A 21592-nucleotide genomic window follows, 5' to 3' on the forward strand; every position below is an offset into this window, starting at 1 on the left:
CCAATGCTAATTAAAGCTGCCAACTCAGCCAACTTAAAAAAAGTGATTTTGTTTGGTTTGTTCCGTTTGCACGACAAAAGGTAAAATGCCAAAATATACCTTTACATTTGTATCTATTTATTCCTTTTTTTCTTGTTATATTTCCTTTTTTTTTTTTTTTTTCTCTCACTCTTGTGATTCCATCGTCTTGGATGACAGTGTAAAATACATTAGGCTTACCCAATTGTTATCTTGGAGGGTTTTCTTTACATCTGTTAAATTCTCAAAGATTAAATTAAACTAAATTTTCAAAGACTAAATGCAACAGTTATCGTTTGTCACATACAAGCCAACAAACACGAGGTAAGTGTGAGTCAAGCATTGTTATTATACACGCATGCTGCCTGAGTGTGACCATTCAAATCCCTTTTGGTCCAATTAAGCGCCTTCGCATTGTTGTTTTGTCAGACTTTCACCTGAGATGACAGCTCATCCACTGCTGATGCCAAATATGTACAGTTTTTAGTCATTTCAATATGCAAAGTGCTTATTTTCATCCCACCACCTGCTGTGCCCTTATTATGGGACACAACCAGATCCAACTTTACTACCATAAGAAGTAGTCAACATAGATAAGTAGTCAACATGAATAAGTGGTCGCATAAATAAGTAGGCAAATATAAAATACTATCAAACCTACATGAAATTTATTGCTAACTGAAGAGGATGGATATCTTTCATGCATTTTTACTATTTTCTTATGGGAGTCAAATGATTAAATTCAATATTTTTTTTGCTCAATGAACCAAAATGAGCAATTTTATCAGTGTTCAAAAACCCAATTTAGTGATTCATTTTAAGATACTTATTCTGTTTATTCAGTTATTTTCTTTATGTTTCAAGTCCATTTCTTTCAAGAGAATCACTCTACATCTGGAGTTTTTCGTGAATCTAATAAGCAATGTCGGTCATCAAATTCAACTAAGTCATCCGACCCAGTGACACAAATGATCTCGGTTCACCGTGTTTTCAGGGTGTCTTTTGTCTCGAGTAAATCAATTTCACTGAATGAGTCTGTCGTGTTTCTAGTGTGTCTATTTGCTTGCACAAGTGAACAAGTCATCTCACTTAGTTTCCAAGGACTACGCTATTTTGAGCTAGTCCCCCATTCCAACAGAATCATTCTGATGACTCCACAAACTCGGGCCTGTCGTCTGACTGAACTGAATCCGCTGAATCTGTGCTCTTTTGTGGACTGTTCTAAGTAGGTCTTGGAAGCTTCCAATGAGTCATCTAATACTGGTCAGTCACCTGGCCAAATGATCAGAGTCGTAAACTACATTCTTGGTAGGTCAGGATACACCTGCAATTAAATTATTTTTAATCTGTAGTACACAGGTGTCAAAGTGGCGACCCGGGGGCCAAATTTGGCCCGCCGCATCATTTTGTGCGGCCCGAGAAAGTAATTCATGAGTGCTGACTTTCTGTTTTAGGATCAAATTAAAATGAAGAGTATAGATGTATATTAAATTTCCTGATTTTCCCCCTTTTAAATCAATAATTGTAATTTTTTATTCATTTTTTTCTGTGTTTTTAGTTCAAAAATCATTTTGTAAAATCTAAAAATATATATTTTTAAAAGCTAAAATAAACATTGTTTTAGATCTATAAAAACTGAATATTCAGGGTTTTTAATCCAGTTCTTTTAATCTATTTATTAAAAAAAATCTAAATATTATATCTAAAATGGTCCGGCCCACATGAAACTGAGTTGACGTTAATGCGGCCCGCGAACCAACCCGAGTCTGACACCCTTGCTGTAGTGTTTCAAAAAAGAAAATCAAATCATCTTAGTCCACAATATTTAATCTACTGACTCGCATTCATTGGCTAATTTAACCGACTCGCATTCATTGGCTAATTTAACCGACTGAACTAACTAATCTGGATCCACTATCTCTTGAACTATCTTGCATCCACCTGCGAACCCACATCTGAAATGAATCATTCTATTTTACAGAAATGTTTCTTTTTATTTCAGTGGTTTCTCAGCTTCCTCGTGAATGAAATGAAAGAACAATTATTTACCACTCCCCATAAAATTTGTCTGATTTAGGCTGCGAGGTCTGTGAATGCTATTTTACATCCTTTACACCTTTTATCACTGAAAACTCCTCCACTGTGTCATCGTCTAGTCTTTTGTGCTTTGGCCATTTTTGGGGTAATTTTCACACCTCTCAGGAAGTAACAGCCACTTCAGTGAGAAGCTGTGAGCGCTGAGCACATTTGGAATGCATCTCACTCTTGTCGTCGTTGTCATGCTTGGCCTGTGTCCAGACACGGTTTGTCTGGGCCGTGACTCATCACAGCTCGTCACATTTAAGTCAAACGGGAGCGGTGAAGGTCAAGCATGTTTGATTTTTGCAGCTTCACCGTGTTCTATGCTGTGTCGTGAGACCACAAATCACACTGTTCAAAGTGGGAAAAATAGCCAACTCCATTTAAAGAATTTGACTTTTTTAGTAATTGACAAATAGTCGCCAGTCTTTAAACAAAGATGATAAATAACCCTCGAAAATCTACGACTAAAAACATAGTCTCACGACTCCATGCCTGCCACTTATAATTGGACCTGACACTGCACTATAGAGAATCTATGAGCGTGATCAATGAGACAGTGACAAATGAACATTGTTAGCTTAGGCCACCAGTGACTGTAATTAGCACACCATCTTATATTAGAAACAGCTCCAGTGCAATCCACAAAAACTTTTTACATGAATGCCTCTTAAAAAGTGAGGTTTGCCTCCAAAAGACACATTCGATATGTCCCAATCCTACTGCCCACAGACGACGCTCCAGCACCCCCACTCAACAAAATCGGCGGATGGCGTGATCAAGTCACCGCCGACTGCTTAGTTTTATTCATTTCCAGTTTTCCCCTCATTATTAAGAGTAATGAAATGATGAATGTTTGTTTCTTTTCTGATAAGAATACATGTTTCTTTAGTTTAGTTTTTTTATGAGTATTCTGTAGTTATGTTTGTATTTTTATTTTTTAAGTCAAGAAAAGTGTCAACAAAAATGTTTTCACATCATTTTGAAAAAATCTTGTTGTTCCAAACTGCCTTGCTGCATAGCTCAAATATCTGTGAAATGGTCGCTGGCCAAGCATGTTGGCACACTTCCCCTGAGCCACAAGCCAAAATGTTGGCAGGGGGCAGCGGGTTAGGTGTCGGATGTGGTGGGCGGCGCAATGGCAAAGACTACGGGGCATCCCAAAAACAACAACAAAAGAGAAGAGGGCGTGACGAGTGGGCAAGCAACCTCAGAACGTTAGCCCACAAATACCAGGAGGTCACCATGTTGACATTTGCAACCTTTAAAATTCCACTTCCTGTCAACCATCCTTCTGACAACGTGCAGCATCTAAGAGCACACGAGTCTTTGATGCTATCGTCAAACACTGCATAACAAAAGTTTTCTTATGTGTGCACGAGTATTTTTTATGCAAGTAATTTGAAATAAGTGCTTTGGAGGATGCCAGTTTTGTGAGTGCAATCATTTAATAAAAATTTGCATTCTTCTAATACTGGTGTACAAGAAGGGAGTGAAGGGGGGTGCACAGTATGTGAATCGCATACACACAAACGCAAACAATCATGATAATCTTATGTGCCCGCAGTCAGAAGTCAAACCATTCAATTAGATGGTAAATGAATGATATTACCATATTAGTCCAAAAGACTGAAAACAAGAGCACTCAGCTAGTGCTGACAAGAACAAACAAGATTTACTAGAAACTGGTGCCCAGCATTCAAAATAAAGGACTTCTATCCCTTCGATGCATTGTACGAGTATGTCATCTTAAAAAAAAAAAAATCAATAAATACTGAACACCAAAAGGAAAATTTGGGACACCATTGCTCGTTTAGTGTTTTTGCTGCTTTTCTGTCCATTTTTTGTCCAACTTTACAACGTCTTTTTGAGTCTGTATCCGTTTTTGCTACCGCAACCAAGATGGCGCCGTTCAAGTGGCAGCCGGTGGCGGTAGCTCCGTCCACTCTTGCTCGTTTTGTGTTTTTGCTGCTTTTCTGTCTTAATGATTTGATTTTGGTGATTCTTAATGATCCCATTTACTATGATTTGCTTTGTACTTTGTTCTTTTGCTTTGTTGTTCTGCGGCCTTTGCGACGGCACTGTCTTACTTATAACTATGCCTTTCCTGTATCTGCATTCTCACCCTATGCGACGGTCACAATGAAATTTCCCGAATACGGGATGAATAAAGTTATCCAATCCAATCCAAAAAAGACAATAAACTGAAATTAAATTTACTTGTAACTGTTGCTTGAACACTGAAAATAGAACTAATCTATTATTAGAGACCCTTTAACAGTGTACCTAGTCTTAATAAATATGCTCAATTGGTAGTCTGTGCAGTTTTTCAACAAGTTGTTGCACCAATATGTAAACGTATTTAACATTCAGTTGTTCTCTAACCTCAAACACTAACACACACGTGTCTATATATAGTTGTGCGTCAAAAGAACATAGCAAGGATTCATTACTTAATACACTCACCACACACAAACAGAGCCATACATAAACAATGGCTGAATCCTCAATGGTTATGCTGACACCACACACAGGTACAAACATCACATTTGCATTCTGCTGATTCCTGCAACTACAGTGACTTCGACTTTCAAGTAGCCTACACACACTTAATTCACACAAACACACACACCTGAGGATGCATCTTGCTTTTCTTTGTCTCGTATCTTGGGTTAGGGGAGGCATTTTGCTGCCAAAATCATCAGTATGTACACTTTAAGTAAGTAAAGTAGAGTCAGCTATATTTGCAGTACGCGGGTACAATAGAAAATTTGTCACATTGAATTTACACTGATCTTTTTTCATGCTAATATATGAACCCGGCGATGAGTGTTCACTGGCCATGTCCATAAGTCTGTCGTGAATGCCATACTCAAATTTTTAATCCATAATTTAACATTATTCCTCTGAGGTTCATGGGCTATTTTGGTTCTATCTTAGATTTGTCATTAGATTTATGGCCTTCATTTATTTTCTTCACCGTTTGTGCTGAGCTACTGGGCAGGAGAGGGATCGTAAAAATTTGCTCCTGGAGTCTTGGGTCCACCCACTGAGTTCAGATAACAGCTATGCTTCATTCCCCTTCGTTTCTTTTAGCCGTCAGATGAAATAAATCGGGGTTTGCGCTGTGTGATGGTGGACACTGTTAGCGGAACATATTGCCCAGCGATAACCCCGAGGAGCCTTACACACCAATGGATGAAGAAGCAAGGAATTAAAAAGAAGTTTACTCCGAGCTGCACTTTTGTTTCTATGGGAGCCACAGCATTAAATCTTTTGTAGATTATTAGCATCCTAAAGAATGCTCTATGCCACAGGTGTCAAAGTGCCGGCCCGGGGGCCAAATCTGGCCCGCTGCATCATTTTGTGCGGACTGAGAAAGTAAATCATGAGTTTCTATTTTAGGATCAAATTCAAATGATGATAGATGTACATTACATTTCCTGATTTTCCCCTTTTTAAAATCAATCATTGTAATTTTTTAATCCATTTTTTTTCTTTTGTGTTTTTAGTTCAAAAAGCATTTTGTAAAATCTAAAAATAAATATACAAATATTTTCCGTTTTCCACTTTAAAAAGATATTTTGTTTCTATTTGAATTAAAAAATATGATTAAAAGACATTTCCATTACTAAGAAAAAAAAGCTCAAATAAACATTGCTTTAGAGCTCTAAAAACGGACTATTTAGGGCTTTTGATTTACTTCTATAATGCAATTTCAAAAAATACCAAAAATCTAGGTATTAGATCTAAAATGGTCCAGCCCACATGAAATGGAGTTGACGTTAATGCGGCCCGCGAACCAATCAGAGTTTGACACCACTGCTCTATGCATTTGTCACTACAGTCGATATCTAATAAAAGGTTGCTTCCTCCATGTTCATACTTAAGTGGCTAACATTTTAAAAGTTTTTAGATTCCATATTTCCTCAGTCACTACAGAGATCAGTTATTCAAAATCATATTGCCAACCTATGATGTAAAAGTTGAGTTTCATCAGGTCATTTTTTTTAAATGAAAACCTGCTTGGTTATGTATATGCCCTATTCACAATGTGGACAACCACTTCATTTTTTTTTACTTCTACCTTCCACATATGTTCATCTGTCTCTATAATAACTATAAATATAATAGCAACTGTTCAAAAGATATAACCATATGCTGGCATGGTATCTGCATAGGTACCCGCTGGCCCTGGTCCAAAACACAACAACAAAAACAACACTTACAGAGCATCAGAGTGTGTTGAGGGGCAATAAATTAAAAATTTAACTGTCTGGCAGCACATCCGAGACCTCCCCAATGTCTTGCGACACTATGTTAAACGGGCTTTCATTTTTACGGCACTTTTCTACATGCTACCTACTCAAAACACCCTGCTAGTGTCAAATCTTATTCACCTGATGACACAATATCAGGAACAACAAAGTCTCAGTTTCTTGTTTGAGGAAACTTTAGCAGGGACATCGGGTTGGGGGAATTGAAGGTTTCTTTAGTAATTAAATGTCTAAATGATTGGGCTTATATGAGTATGTGTTGGCTTTGGGAAAATCTGTGGTGACTTGTTGCATGACGAATATGTGAAGTTTGTCGTTGGAAAAACAAGAAGGCAGCACCCATGTGGTGAGTTTGGACCAACCATAATGGCCAAACGTTATGAAATATTGATAGTGGCGTCCAGGAGAGACAGAATGTGTGAGTGAGTGCCAGGCGGTTGGAAATCAAAGCAATATCAACACACACCACTCACAGGCGAGTGGAAAAGCCAAGGGGATAAACAGAAAGAATTAAAATATACAGAAAGGGGAGAAGATGTAAAGAGGAGAAGCAGAGAATTGGTGAAGTTCTTCAGATAAACATGATGGCTGCTGACATTCACGCTGAAATATTTAAGCCATCTAATGATCATGAATATAGATTAGTTGACAGTTAAAGAGCAAAAAGAAAAGTGATGATTAGCAAACTGGATTAAGAGAATAGTTCATAGCAGAGACCAAACTTAAAAATGGTTGATGAAGACAAGGCAAAACTCCACATAAGAGGACCAAACCCAGGTCTGCAAAACTGCAAGGCCGACGCGCTAACACACTCAACCACCAGGCCGGTACCTGGACATTTCGTCGACAGACACTTCGTCCCCGGACATTTCGTCGGCGGACATTTTGTCGGCGGACATTTCGTCGGCGGACATTTCGTCGACGGACATTTCGTCAATGGACAATTTTCGTTTTATTTTTTGCCTTTTATTTTAATGCCAAAGTTCCTTTAAAAAATCTGAAATAAAAACTCTCTCATGATTATAATTTTGAGAGAGAGAGATTACCTGGTTGATAATAATTATTTAGGCAACAAAACAATCGTTCGCGAAGTTGAGGTTAGGTTAACCCTAACCTTAACCAGTAACCTTAACCACTATCCCCTAACCCTAATTCTAACCACTAACCTTACGGATTGTCCGTCAACGAAATGGCCGGCGACGAAATGGCCGGCGACGAAACGCCGGCGACGAAACGCCGGCGACGAAACGCCGGCGACGAAACGCCGGCGACGAAACGCCGGCGACGAAACGCCGGCGACGAAACGCCGGCGACGAAACGCCGGCGACGTACTGTTCGGTCGACGAAACGTACGGTCACAACCAGGCCATCTCAATAAAATATCTGAAGTATAATTTGAAACCCAAAGCTTCTTTTAAATCGTTACCCAGACTAGAAGCCCTAATTTAAAACCCCATGTTTGCAAGCATTGAAGACAGAGTGCATTTCAAAGCTTGTTAAAGTTTTTGCTTCTGAACTTGACTCTTTTTTCCCCTTATTCTCGCACACTTCATAGTTGGGGAGATTCAATCCCAGCCCAGCAAAGCCTGTTGAAGACAAGCTGCACTTCATGCAAGGCTGAATGCTGCACCCTGGACTGTCAATTACCAGAATCTCTACTCAGCCAGAACCCCACTTGGCTGAATCTGCTAGCCACTGTGTGTATGAGTGTATATGTGTGTGGAGGGGGGCATGTTCACGTGCATGTGTGTTTGTGGTGGTAGTGCGGTGTGATTCTTCCTTTAGGCGAAGCTCATTTTTGCCTATTTTTCCATCTGTGCTGACATCCATCAGCTTCCCCTCCCATCAACCTGCTGCTGCAGCCGCCACGGCTGCCGTGATTTAAAGAAAAGACTGGAAAAAGACGACCGGTAAAATCAAGCTCAAGGTGCTTCAGCCCTGTTTTAATGGGGCAGAAAATTAAATGAAGTCAAAGTTGGGGAGAGAAAAATGATGCTGATACGAAATGAGGAGGGGAGCAAACCTGTTGATGGTTGTCATCCAGCCTTTAAAAAGACATTTTTGAATAGGAAAAGTACAGATTCAATGTAATTAATTAATGACACTGGCATTATTCATTTTAACGTGTGCCTGTTCTCTGTTGAAACAAAAAGTCTATTGATTTGAAAGCTCTTCAAAGAAGGTAAGAAAAAATGAGTCAAGGGGAGCAGAATGATGATTATCATCATGCGGTGGACAAAACCAAAACAAATTCATTTTATCTCCACAAAATCCTGCTGGGAATGTAATTTCTGCACACACACACACACACACACACACACACACACATCAGCATGCAGGAGGCAAGGTTTTTATGGATGAGCTGATCTGCAAATGTGATGCACACTCACATTCGACTGTCTGCATGCTGCTTTTCAGCTAATGTGACTTTGCAAAATTATGTCCCTCTTTAAAATGGCTATTATTTCACACACACGCACGTGCCCTCAAATATACGTGGGTGGCTAATTGAAATGACTGGCTACCAAGAGGCAAGAAGACTTGAGCAAAACTTCTGTTTTCTGCATCCCAAATGCAGGAGAACAACACACACACACACACACACACGCACACACGTCATCTTCCCACGCAGCCGCCTGAATAATTGAGGCGCCATTTAAAGTGAATGTCGGTGGAAAGCGTCTATGAAAGCGTACGTCTGTGTGGATTTCGCTCAGCCATCTGCTGTGCTCTGAACGCAAGACGGGGCACACTATTGTTAAAATTTGAAGTGGAAATTGGGAGGAAAAAAAATTGAAACATTAATCAGTAAAACAATATTTCATGCAGCTGTAAAAATTGCCGAGACAAAGTGGCACACTGTCTGTTCTAACATGCCTTTTATTCTGCTTCTATTCATGATAAAATCCCTACTAAATGCGACTTCTGTAATACAAGTTATATAAAGGGCCAGGAAGGCGTTCATATAAAAAAAAAAACACAACATAATGCCATTAAAAGACTTAAAATGATCATATAAAAAGCTTAATTAGGCTATACTTTTCTTCAAATAATGCTATTTAATGTCCCATATGTCCAGGGAACAGTTGCTGTACTTCAGATATTGAATATTTTTCTTATAAATGAATGTTAGTGTTCAGAATAAGATCAATCAGGCTCAAAAGTAATACATTACACCAATAAGCAATATACATAATGCCACAAAAATCATCTTTGACCATAAAAGTCATAATCTCCCATCAAATAATCCTTCTAATTTTGTCTAAGAAAGTTATATTTTCTTCCACAATAATGTGACATGAGATAAATGCTAATAAATGTGATTAATGTACCTAGCTGAAAATCTACTAAATGGCTCAAAAATTCCATAATTGTCCAGTCAAAATTTGATTTCCCTTTGAATTACAAGCTTTGTCTGTTTTTAAATGAATATAATGATTAAGAGAAAAAACATTAATTTCTTTAATGATGCTTTGGCAACTCCCCACTAAAAAAACGGCAGAATTGGAAGCCAATTATTACCTAACAAAAGCCTCTCTTCAGATTTTTTTTTTTAAATGTCATTGCTTTTGAGAAGTCTTTAATCACTTAGTATAGTTCATCTCATTTTTTTTCTGCACCCACGTCATCTTCCCGGATCCAAACTTCATCAAACGTTGCTACACGTTGGCTCCCAGTGGACGTCGGCAGGGACTATTTTTGGGATGACGGATGCGGCTTTCAAGTAAGTGACGAAAAAAATGTTTCGGACGCTGCAAACAATACCGAGAAGAAGAAAAAAGATGACACAATGAATCATTTGATAGGTCGAAATTTTGGGACAAAAACTTTGGTGAGATTGTCACATGAACATACTATGCATTGTTGAATTAACTTATGCTTACTATAGTGTTAAAAATTATTATAATATTGCTAATTCACTGTCATCATGAGCTAAAATTAGCCAGTGAATCCTACCATAGTACTCTGAATAAATATAGCATAGCTTGTTTCTATTCGAAGATACTGGCCTCTGATTGGTTTATTTTGGTTTTAAGGTCTATTTACACCCACGAGTGCTTTGTGGGTGACTTAACCTAGGATTAGAAAACACAATGTATGAAATATGGAGTTTTCTCGGCAAGTGGTCACCGTTTGCATGTTCTCCCTGGGGTTGCGTGGGTTTTCTTTGGGTACTCTAGTTTCCTCCCACATCCCCAAAACCTGCTGAGTAGGGTAGTTTAACACTCTAAATTGCCCGTGCGAGCGTGAATTGTTGTTATTTTTCGCATTGTGCCCTGCAATTGGCTGCCCACCATTTCAGGGTGTCCCCCGCAATGCGCCCAAAGTCAGCTGTGGTTCAGAAAATGAATGAATGAATGAATGAAAGTTGGGGATAGTCTGAATTAGCTGTCTTGCGGCTTGGATGGTGTTGCAAATTCTTTCAGGAAGCAGGTTTAATGAAATATCAGGGTCTATTAACTCTGTAATAAGGGAAATTCTGGGGGAGGAGATGTCACACAAAGGGTGGTTATTGAAACCTGAGAAAGGGGGGGGTAGGCTTGGTTTAATTTTGAAGAGCTGAAACAAAAACTCTTGATTTGCCTTTATGCTGAAGGGTCAGAAAAGTATTGCCTCTCTGAAACAACATTAACCAGTCTATGTGATTTACTCGAGATATAAACCTGCCAAAGCCATTAAGGAGGCATTTTACCTAATGGCAGTTGTATGATGATGAATGATGTGTAAATTGGTTACATTGTTCTCATATTATATTCTGTTAATGACGTTGGGCTTTGACTTCAGACCTTGATTAGTCAGCCTTTCCCCCAAAAATTTGAATTTCAAATTCATTTAAAACCATGAATAAAATGGAAATAATGTTTTTCATGAGATTAGAATTTTGTGAAATTGAATTGATAAAGTCTGTATGTGTATGTACAGTAAATATTTGGTAAATCAATCCATGAAGATATAAAAAAATAATACTGTCTGGATTACCATTTATTATGCAAGTTGTAATTAGTTTTATAGGACCATTGATCTAAAAATTTCATTTTATAAGCGACAAGACTGTTAGCTGTCACACAATTATAACTGTTTTCAACCTATAGGCTTTGTATTAAATGGTCTTCTATAGCAAGAATCAAGTAGCGAACATTATCTTCCTACTTCAATTTTGTAGTCCATTGTAGATTGACAATCAAGATACTAATGCTAACCATTCCCAGTTTGCCAGTTTCAAATGTTATTTGTAGCCCTGCCTGTACTCTTAAGCAAGGTTTCCTCCATTCAGACGACTTGTATATTTCCATTATTTTCCTCAAACTCAACATGCGACATTTTGACTATGAATAAAGCGCAACGAGCGATACACAGCGAACGCCGTCCGTCTGCAGATTGAGTGTGACACCGAGCGACCACTTGGAGCCCATGATTATCAGACCGTGGCGAAGTTGCAAAGGCTCGCCATCCAAGACCCCTTCGAGACGCAAATCTCATCTCTATCCCATCAATGATATTTTGGCCGTGACACAATCATGATTGCACACACGCAGACACCTCGGCTATAAAAAAAATCTCACATTTGTTTTTCAATCAAGGTGTTTTTTTTAACTGAATCAATTGGTTCTTGCTGATACGAGATTTGAAAACTAGCTAGAAGCATTTTTTTTTCTATATGAAGATGCTATTTTTTTAACCATCAAGGATAAAAACCCAGAACACGTACACTTTTCTCTTCATGTCCCTTAACTGTCTTTGATCCAAAGTCATTGGAAATCAAAAAGGTCTTTCCTAGGATTTGTATGAATAATCTTAATCAATTCTGTCATGTTAAGAAGACCAACGAACATGTCTTCATTTGTCCTCAGCGAGGTCACATTATCACTAAGGTCTAATTCACACCGGAAAGGTCAATAGTTTGCTTCCTTTGGTCCAGACCAAAGTACAATAGACCCGTTTTTGATTATGATCCTTTTCCCATAACAATTACATACCTGTCAATCTCGGCCAATTGCTCCCCTTATTATTGATTGGAATTCCCCTTATTGAACAATAAAAAACCATACAAATGCAACGCGGCACATATTTACTCACATATGGCACACTTAAAAGTCTAAAATTTTCCTCAACGTGGATGGGGTGCCCAAACAGTATCCACTAAATTCAAGATTCTGTAGATTTTACTGCATTACAGCGTGGTACGCTGGAAGCACTGCCCAGAAGATCGTCGGCTGCTCTCTGCCCTCACTGGAAGACATTGCCAGCCCTCGTTACCTCAGCAGAGCCAGGAACATTGTCGGGGACCCATACCAGCCTGGTCACAACCTGTTCCAGCTACTGCCCTCTGGCAGACCCTACAGGTCTCACAAAGTACAGACAAATAGGCTTAAGGACAGTTTTTCCCACATCCATCAGGACTCTAAACTTGCGGTAGCACGACACACAATCCCTTCTGTGTAATAACTTCGGGGTGAGGTAACATGAAAAGACATTGGGCGGTGATCTGCCTCCTACTGGCTGACTGAAAGTAAGTGAGGAGATAGTGAGAGGTAAGTGATCCGCTTGGGGGATGATGCGATGTATCCATCACAGCAGAATGCCAACGAGTCTGAAATTATCACTTATTTGGGCCTTTTGCCGGGAAAGCGCACCTTATGGAGAAGCACTACCAATGTCGCCATTCACAGCTGAGTATAATGACAATTAGGCTTTTGGCGAGTCAATGATGATGACAAAGCCTATGTCCGATTATATTATATTAGATATTATGTCGCTATATGACGCTGACAGCTTGACTGTCTGGTTACATCGCTTGCTGACGTGCTATATTTACATGTGACATGTGAAAGGGGTATGCGCGTGCGCATAGCATGCTTGAAGCATAACAATATTAGCAGTCAACGATGACGTTTTCGTCTGCAACCAATGACCGAGGCGATCCGGATTAGAGTTGAAATTAGTAAAACGAGATCGGTTTTACAAAAAACGTACTCTTAAAAAATCCTGTACAAAAGTTGTTATTCGGCATACATCACAGGTGTCAAAGTGGCGGCCCACTTTTTAATCTGATTAAAAAAAATGTTTAAGTATTATATCTAAAATGGTCTGGCCCTTATGAAATCGAGTTGAAGTTAATGCGGCCCGCGAACCAACCCGGGTTAGGCACCGTTGGCATACATGATTTGAAATGATTACAAAATGTACAAAATATGGAAAAGGGGTATAAGTTGACACGTATGCATTTTCCCAGGATTTAACAAACCCATGCATGTGCAAACATTGTTGAGCCATTGGACAAAACGGCCTGGCTTTTTGGTTTGGCTTTTTTCTCCACACCAGAGTTGGCACCACAAACTAATTGGATTTATCTTTAATTAAAATCTTAAGAGGTTATTTCGCTGAAACTGACGAATTATTCCCAATTGGAGGCAGGAACCTAGACAAGTCAAAGGGTAACTAGCTAGAAGGCTCGCAGTGATGTAAGCATTTTACCATCCACTGATTGGTTATTTTTGATTCATGATATATTGCTCCAAAAGGAATTCTTTTTCAAGGCTTCTTTCAAGCCTGGAAATAATTTATTCGGACTTTTTCGTGCTTTGGTAGGACGACGACAGCTCGCTAACTAGCAGCAAATCAAGAAAGGATGGATTTTAATTATCGGCATTGCTTTTACGTATGAATCTGTCATGGTTTTTGATAAATATTGATTGTAAACTGCTGCAAAAGTACTGATATCATTTGCATGTTTTATGGAATTGCAACACAATTCAGGTTTTCAATGCATCACCTGCAACTATTTTACGAATTACTTTATGTCTATTTGTCCGAAGTTCTAAAACCTGACCTACCCACACGGAGTATGTAAACATTTTAAATAATTTGGACGTTTCGAGAGTGTGAAAAAAACGTCTGATTCCCATTTACAAGCTTCTTAGATTAGATGAAATGAAAGTTTTATGGTCCTCCTTGGAGAAATTGGGCCACATTTATGGCGAGGATTCAGGAGAGTAAATTGAAATTGTCCGTGGAAAACAGCCCACATGATTACAAGGAGAAGACATTAACATTACGCACATTGGTCTGTTTGCTTTATTGTTTGATGCGTGAAAGGTTATTCACTTCAAGGTTTGGATTTTATTTTAGCTGGTATTTTATTTCAGGTGTGCTATTTTTTTCCATTCTTATCTTATATATTCATTCATTCATTTTCCATGCAAAATCTAAAAAGCAGACAAGGACATCTGGAGAGAACCAAAAGAAGATTGGGAACATCATTTGAATGAAAATAAAATTAATTTGAAAAAAGACAGAAATTGAAAGCAGCATAAAGATCAGGAGAAGCAAATGGGGAAGTTGACAGGGAGAGACCTGGGAGGAAAACAATCAAATTAGAAGAAGATAAAAATATTGAAAACAAATTGAAGGAGGAAAAACAACTAATTTGAAGGATATGGAAGTCAAAAAGAGGTTGTGAGGAAAAACATTTATGGTATTTGAGAGGAGTGTGACTAAGGAAGACCAGCAAAACATGGAAGGGAAAGCAAAGGAAAAGGAAGATGAGTGCAATACAAATTGGAAAAGAAATCAATTGAGTTGAAAACAAAGGTTAGTGAAATACAGGCAAGATGAAAGCATAACTTTGAGAAGAAAATAAGTGTCTCGTAAGTTTAAGGAAACTCAATGACGTCAATAGAAAGACAATATTAGTCAAAAAAAATGTACAAGAGAAGCAAACAAGTACTTTAAATATGTCATGGGGAACTTGTGATGACCAAGAGGAATTCAAGAGATACAGAGAAAAGTTTGGAAGAAAAAAAAGAGTTAAGCTGCGAAGGACATAAGGACAAAACAAGATCAGAATTAAAGCAGTTAGAAGAAAGTTTGTAGAAATTGTGAGTGACGACCAACATGAAGGTTGTCCTAAACCTCAGTTTGGCAGAGCAATGGCAGAAAAGCCACCGCGGGGAAAAGACTAAAAGAATTTAAATGATCAACCCCACGAAGGGATTTTAACACAAAACATGTCGAGAGGAAAAAAAACGGCGCCACACTCACACTGAACTTCCCAGCGCTCGATTGGATTTGTCTACAAGTAGAATTATTCATGATAAAATATTCTTCTTTCAAGCCGCCAGATTCATCTGACAGCCAAAAAGGAATGTGAGAATAGTGACAAATGTGAGCCTTTTCCAGTTTTTTTGTCTGCCAACACACAAAAATTGGAGCACAAAATACTACAAAAGCAGTTATACTTGTGTGGGTTAGTGTGTAGTTCAGAAGCCACAACAACACTATGCACAAAACGTGTCATCAATGCCTAGGGGACATTTATTTTTTTTTACTCAGTTTAGAAACCTCCATTTTTCCCCGTTGGCACACATCCATACTAACGTTGAAATGGAAAATACACAACTTTATGGGTGTTTTGTATTTCTTTATGTTTTACAAGTCACCCCCGGGCGAGAAATACAGTAGAAGAGAAATGGGGTTGCTCTGACGTTAAAGTTTTGAGTTTTGATTAAGTAATGTTAGGCCAGTATATTGGGAAGGTGAGAGTTGAGAAAGGAAGCTAAGGGAAACAAATATGGATTACAGAAAGGATGAGAGGTTACACAAGGAAGGAGAAGAGAAAAAAATGGAAGGAATGACCAAGATGTTGAGAGGAGCGCAAGGGTATATGAATTTTAAGTAATATAATTTTTCGTTCTAAAAAAAGTAATGTATAAAGATCATACACATTTTTGGCAAATTATATAAAAAAATATTTAAACATATATCTAAAATGTCATAGTTTCAAAGGCTCAGAGATTTAAGGATTTCCTACTGTCATTTATTTAGTGGTTTGGGCTTTAAAGGGTTAAATTGAATTGAAATATCTTTCTATAAAATGAATTTGACTAGCATGAAAAAAATAATTTGAAGCACTTTTTGACTTTCAGAAAAAATGTCAAATGTAAAAAAAAAAAAAATCCATAAAACAAACTACTTCACCACATGAAAATGAAGCATTATCTAATCTACTCATTTCCCACTCAGTGACCAAACCTGAACCCCCTGCAACACGTCTGCCAGTTAAAAAGTGAAAGATGTACCAAATAAATTCCCTCATACACTAATAACATCACCCTAGTCCACCGGCATCTCCTCCTTCCATCTCAAATCACCTGCAACCCCCCCACAAACCCTCCCCCCCTGACTCCAGGCCACCCCTTCACTGAAGCAACTTCACCAGCCCAACACGAAAAACCAAATCCATCACCGGGCATAAGACAACTCTCCAGTCACGTGACCAAGAGCGCTGGAGGAAAAGGGCGCACAGAAGCAATCAATCAAGTCACTTGAGGGTCCGCCCCCCCCTAACCCCACATCCCCCTTCCCCAGCTGTCAATCAATCGGCACGCAGACGCGAGTCACAGGTGCACACACATGCGCGCCCCCTCCCGAGTGATACCGCAATCTTAAGATGCCTGCACGTGCATCTTAATCACCCGCACACACCCATGCAGACCCCCGCTCCCCAAAAGACCACACGAAGCAACACCGCCACCCCTTAAAAGAGCAGCCGGAGTCATATTTTCACAAATGCGGCCGAGACCCCAAGAAAAAGTGCAGAAATACTAATTACAACAATGTGATGCGGTTTTACCTCGTCTGGGGGGGTCCGTCATGCAGTTCAGCTGCAGGCGGGCAGGATAGGATCCACAGCGGAGGATGGGGTTCGGTGCGTTCCAGCGGCGGAGGAAGGCGAGAGTGAAGGAAGGAGGAGTGATGGGAGAGGCGGTGTGATGCTGGAAAGGGAGGGGGTGGTGGGGGGAGAGGTTGGAGGGGGGGTTAAGGATGGAGGGTGCTGGTGAATCGAGGCTAAAAGCCTCTTGCCGTACTCGCATCAGCGATAGCGATACGGAGTCAAGCATTGGAAAATGAAAAAATGAGGAGCTGCTTGTATTCAGCTGGAAGCGTTAAATGAGGGAAAAAAATGACGTGTGTGTTTAAAAATGTAAGAATCCCAAAATGAGATGAAGATATTACATGGCATTGTATGGCTCAGTGAAAGCTTGTCTAAATGTTAATTTTGAAGATACCTTTTCATATACTGCTCAAAGGAGAAATGTGGGAGGGAAATGGAATCATGGGAAAGTCAAATGAAAAAGTGAGCGGATGAAAAATCGGCATGAGAAGGATGAGAATAAGAGGATGAAGGAAAAGGAGAAGAAGTGAAATGAGGATGCGATGAGAACTGACAATTGAATGATGGAAACCGGAAAGCTGTGATAAAGGGAGAACGGAAATGAGGAAAAGGCAGAAGGATGGGAAAAGGGGGGGGATATGATAAGAGAAATAAATGAGAAAGACATAAGAATGGGGTTGGGAGAAGTGAAAAGTTGATGGAGGAAATATGGAGTGGAGGGAAAGATGAAGACAGAATGATATGAACGAAGAAGAGGACTGATGGAAAAAGGCGACGACAGAAGGAAGAAAATGAGAAGGCGATGATAACAAAAGTAAATGAGCAAGAGGTGAAGATCATTGAAATGGAAAGAGATGATGAGGGAACGCCAAAAAAAAGGGAAGCAGTAATGACTGATTCATGGAAACGAGGAAGAGACAAAAAACAACAAAATTAAAGCAGCAGGGAGGAAATGAGGAAAAGCCCATGACAAAAACAAAGAAAAAGAAAATGCATAAAACCAAAAAATATCAACAGATGCAAATGAAAATGATAATGGAGGAAACAGTGACGTTAGATGAAAGAAGTGATCAGGAAATGATGGAAATATGACAATTCGACTGAGACCCTGCGTTACTATTCATTGTTTTAATGCTTCCCCCAAATGTTGCTGCAGTCATTCTGTTCTCTAATTGGCTAGACTTTGGCCACTACTGTAGTACTTGGATCCTGCACGCATCTGGTTGACAATCCAAGCACGTTCACTCACACACACACACACACACTGAGAAGCAGTATGGCGAGGGAGATCTAACTGGCCAGTTGACGTCATTGGTGACGGTTTCGGATGAAGGCCGGCCATTTGTTGATGTGCAGTTTGCGCACGCACGCCACTGGTTCGCACTCTCACAGAATCAGAAAAAAAACATGCAGGTGATGAAGCACCTCTGGAACGCAGCCTTGATTCTGCAACTTGAATTCTACAAGTGCCAAAGAAACATTCAGAGAAGGTAGGGAGCCACTTTAAAGCAATATAAAGACTGGGAATTTGGTGGAACATGTTATTTGTTTTGGTTTCTACTCTCTTCCTGGTTGTTTCCAGTTGTCTGTCTTTATAAGTTTCTGGTTTGCATCCTAAACTCTTGCTAGTGTCCTCAATTTTTTCTCATTTTTTAGAGTTTTTATATCACCTCATTCTTGTTTCTTGTCATCATCACCTTGCGTACGTCCTTCTGCAGCCACCTCTTTTTCTTTTGTACCTTTTTTAGTATCTATTCTGCTATTTTCATCACATTTTTTTTTGTTTCTAAAAGGTTCCCTCAGGCTCTTGTCATCATTTCTTGGAAGTAACGCGCCATCAAGTTCATAAAACAAGGACAAAACACCCGCAAAGTTTTGAAAAAATTGAGATCCCTGTCATCTCCCATGAAAAAAAAAAACTTTTTTTGATGATTTTCCCCACAGTGCGATAGCTATTGGACACGCTTTAAAAAAAACATATTTGCAAGGACAGCGCAAAGTCACTGAGATGGAAAAAAAGCACACAAGATGTGAAAAGACCAGGAAAAAGAGGCTGTTCTCTTCGAGTGAGGAGTCATTTCAACCATATCAGTCAATAACTATTCTATGAAAGACACTTCATAATTATACTGAAGCAATAAAAAGAGGAAAAAGAGTTCCACAAGGACGATAACCTAATAAAAAATAAATAAATCTGGAGGTATGGGATGGGTTCAACATGATTTATAAAAGATAAAGTGGTGACAGCAAAAGGAAAGAGTTCATAATGTAACGATGACATCAACAAAGCAGCGATGATAGAAGGAATGGAAAAGCGGATTAAACCGGGATGGAAACGAGAAAACAAAATGAAGTCAGGGTAGAAAAAAAGAAGTAATCATGGAGGGATGAAAACAGGAAAGAGCAGATGAGTGAAGCTTGAAATGAGGAAGAAGTGGCAGGAGAAAGATAGAAACGGGGAGGCCATGATAATGGTGGAAGCAGACGGAGATGAACGAAGGATTGAAATGAGGAAGTGGCTAAAAAGCTGCAAGCTCAGCAAAATGTGGGTGGCGTATGAATGAACATTTACAAGAGTGTGGCTGTAGGGGTGTGTGTATATATGTGTGTGTCTGTATGTGTGTGTGTGTAAGCGTGAGAGAGAAAGAGAGAGACGAATGGCAGCATTAAACGCCACGGACAGCTCTACGATTGGGTGCACTTCTCATTGACAGACCCTCCAAAAAAAAAGTCACTCCATTAAGTGTGCTTAGTTCACTTCCCTGTCCAGAATCCTTCCTCTATTCATTTTTTAATATCCTGCCTTTCAGCTCATGTGAAGTGATTGGTGTCAAATACCTTGTCAATCAAAAAAACTAATGTGATCATTTACACTTAAATTCACATCTACAAGCTATGATGGAAACTTTAATGGAGCTAACATGATCACATTTGGTCAAACTGTTTAGTTTTCAATTCCAATTTAAATTTTAATCAATTACGTTTGTTAAAAATCAGTATTTATAAAGTAGAACTCACAGATCAGGGCAGGGATTTGAGTTATGTATCAAATCCTTTTTCCCAGCAGAGTCCAAAGTATATTCCACAAAGGGCTGCAGGTTTTGTTTGCAAACTGATCTAACATGGTTTGTTTGAAACAAGCAGCACCTGACTGCAATCAAGCATAGCTTCTTCATTGGTTGGAAGGAAAACCTGCAACCACTGCAATCCTTGAGGACCGGATTGCACACTCCTTTTTTTATTTTCACTCATTCCTTCATTTTCAACTTCTCTAACATAGAAAAATATAAATAAATAAAAAAAGAACTGTTCTCATGAGCATGAAATACCACATGCAACTACATAATGTTTGTTAGCATTAACTCCAATTTAAAGTGACAAACCCAATGTACAGGCTTTCAACAATGAACCAATCAGGGAAAGCAGAGTGACCTTTTGATGCAGTTTTCTAGTCATGTGGTCAGTTTACAATCAATCTTCTAGAGCTCATGTGTCAAAGTGGCGGCCCGGGGGGCAAATCTGGCCCACCGCATCATTTTGTGTGGCCCGGGAAAGTAAATCATGAGTGCCGACTTTCTGTTTTAGGATCAAATTAAAATGAAGAGAATAGATGTATATTAAATTTCCTCATTTTCCCCCTTTTAAATCAGTAATTGTAATTTTTTAATCATTTTTTCTGTGTTTTTAGTTCAAAAGTCTTTATGTAAAATCTAAAAATATATTTTAAAAAAGCTAAAATAAACATTGTTTTAGATATACAAAAACTGAATATTCAGGGCTTTTAATCCAGTTATTTTAATCCATTTATTTAAAAAAATCTAAATATTATATCTAAAATGGTCCGGCCCACATGAAACCGAGTTGACGTTAATGCGGCCCGCGAACCAACCCGAGTCTGTCACCCTTGATCTAGAGCAGGTCTCCAAACCGGTCCTGGAGGGCCGCTGAGTGTGCAGGTCTTTGTTCCAACCGATCCAACACAAACAGTTTAACCAATGAGGTTTCTGCTGAAAAAAGAAGCACCTGACTGCAATCCACTGATTGCACTTCTAGGAGGATACCAGATTGGTGGAAAGGTTTCCTCTTACCAGTTGGAACAAAAACCTGCAACCACTGCGGCCCTTTCTGAAATAGTTTGGGGACCACTGATCTAGTGTTTTAGTACAACAACAAACAAAATGTATACTTTAACAAACCTTAAAGGCATTTTTTTTACAATCCAAGACAATTTAGTGTCACCACTCAACCCTGCAAAGCATTGATTTAGATGCAGACCAAGGCAAGCCCACTCAACTACTGTGCTGCCTCTACGTTATTCACCCCGCTGGAGTGCAATCAGTTTGAGAGTGTGACACTTTACAGACAGACATCTCTACCTTCTCCAGAAGACATGATGAATTCAGCTTTTTTTTTTTAAATGTCTCCTTCCTCAGTTGCTGTCTTTTTGTTTAAAATCAAGAAAATTTCAAAAAAATTAACCCAAAAAAACCCTACAAAAATTTAAATAATTATTAAAAACATGACCTAATAACGAAATTTTATT

General features: G+C 39.0%; 1 protein-coding gene across 6 annotated transcripts in view; it reads right to left on the reverse strand.

The window, feature by feature from the left end:
• LOC144077678 (protein phosphatase 1 regulatory subunit 29-like) overlaps nt 1-20212 on the reverse strand; it is a 91257-nt gene extending 71045 nt beyond the window's left edge. For all 6 annotated transcript variants that reach the window (XR_013301065.1, XR_013301064.1, XR_013301066.1 and 3 more), the window contains exons 1-2: nt 20068-20212; nt 17008-17149 (exon numbers count right to left, since the gene is read on the reverse strand). The gene's annotated coding sequence lies outside the window, so the exon portion shown is untranslated. The remainder of the gene's footprint in view (nt 1-17007; nt 17150-20067) is intronic.
• Between the last annotated feature and the right edge of the window lie 1380 nt (nt 20213-21592).

The sequence above is a fragment of the Stigmatopora argus genome, chromosome 7, assembly GCF_051989625.1.
Source record: "Stigmatopora argus isolate UIUO_Sarg chromosome 7, RoL_Sarg_1.0, whole genome shotgun sequence".
NCBI lineage: Eukaryota > Metazoa > Chordata > Actinopteri > Syngnathiformes > Syngnathidae > Stigmatopora > Stigmatopora argus.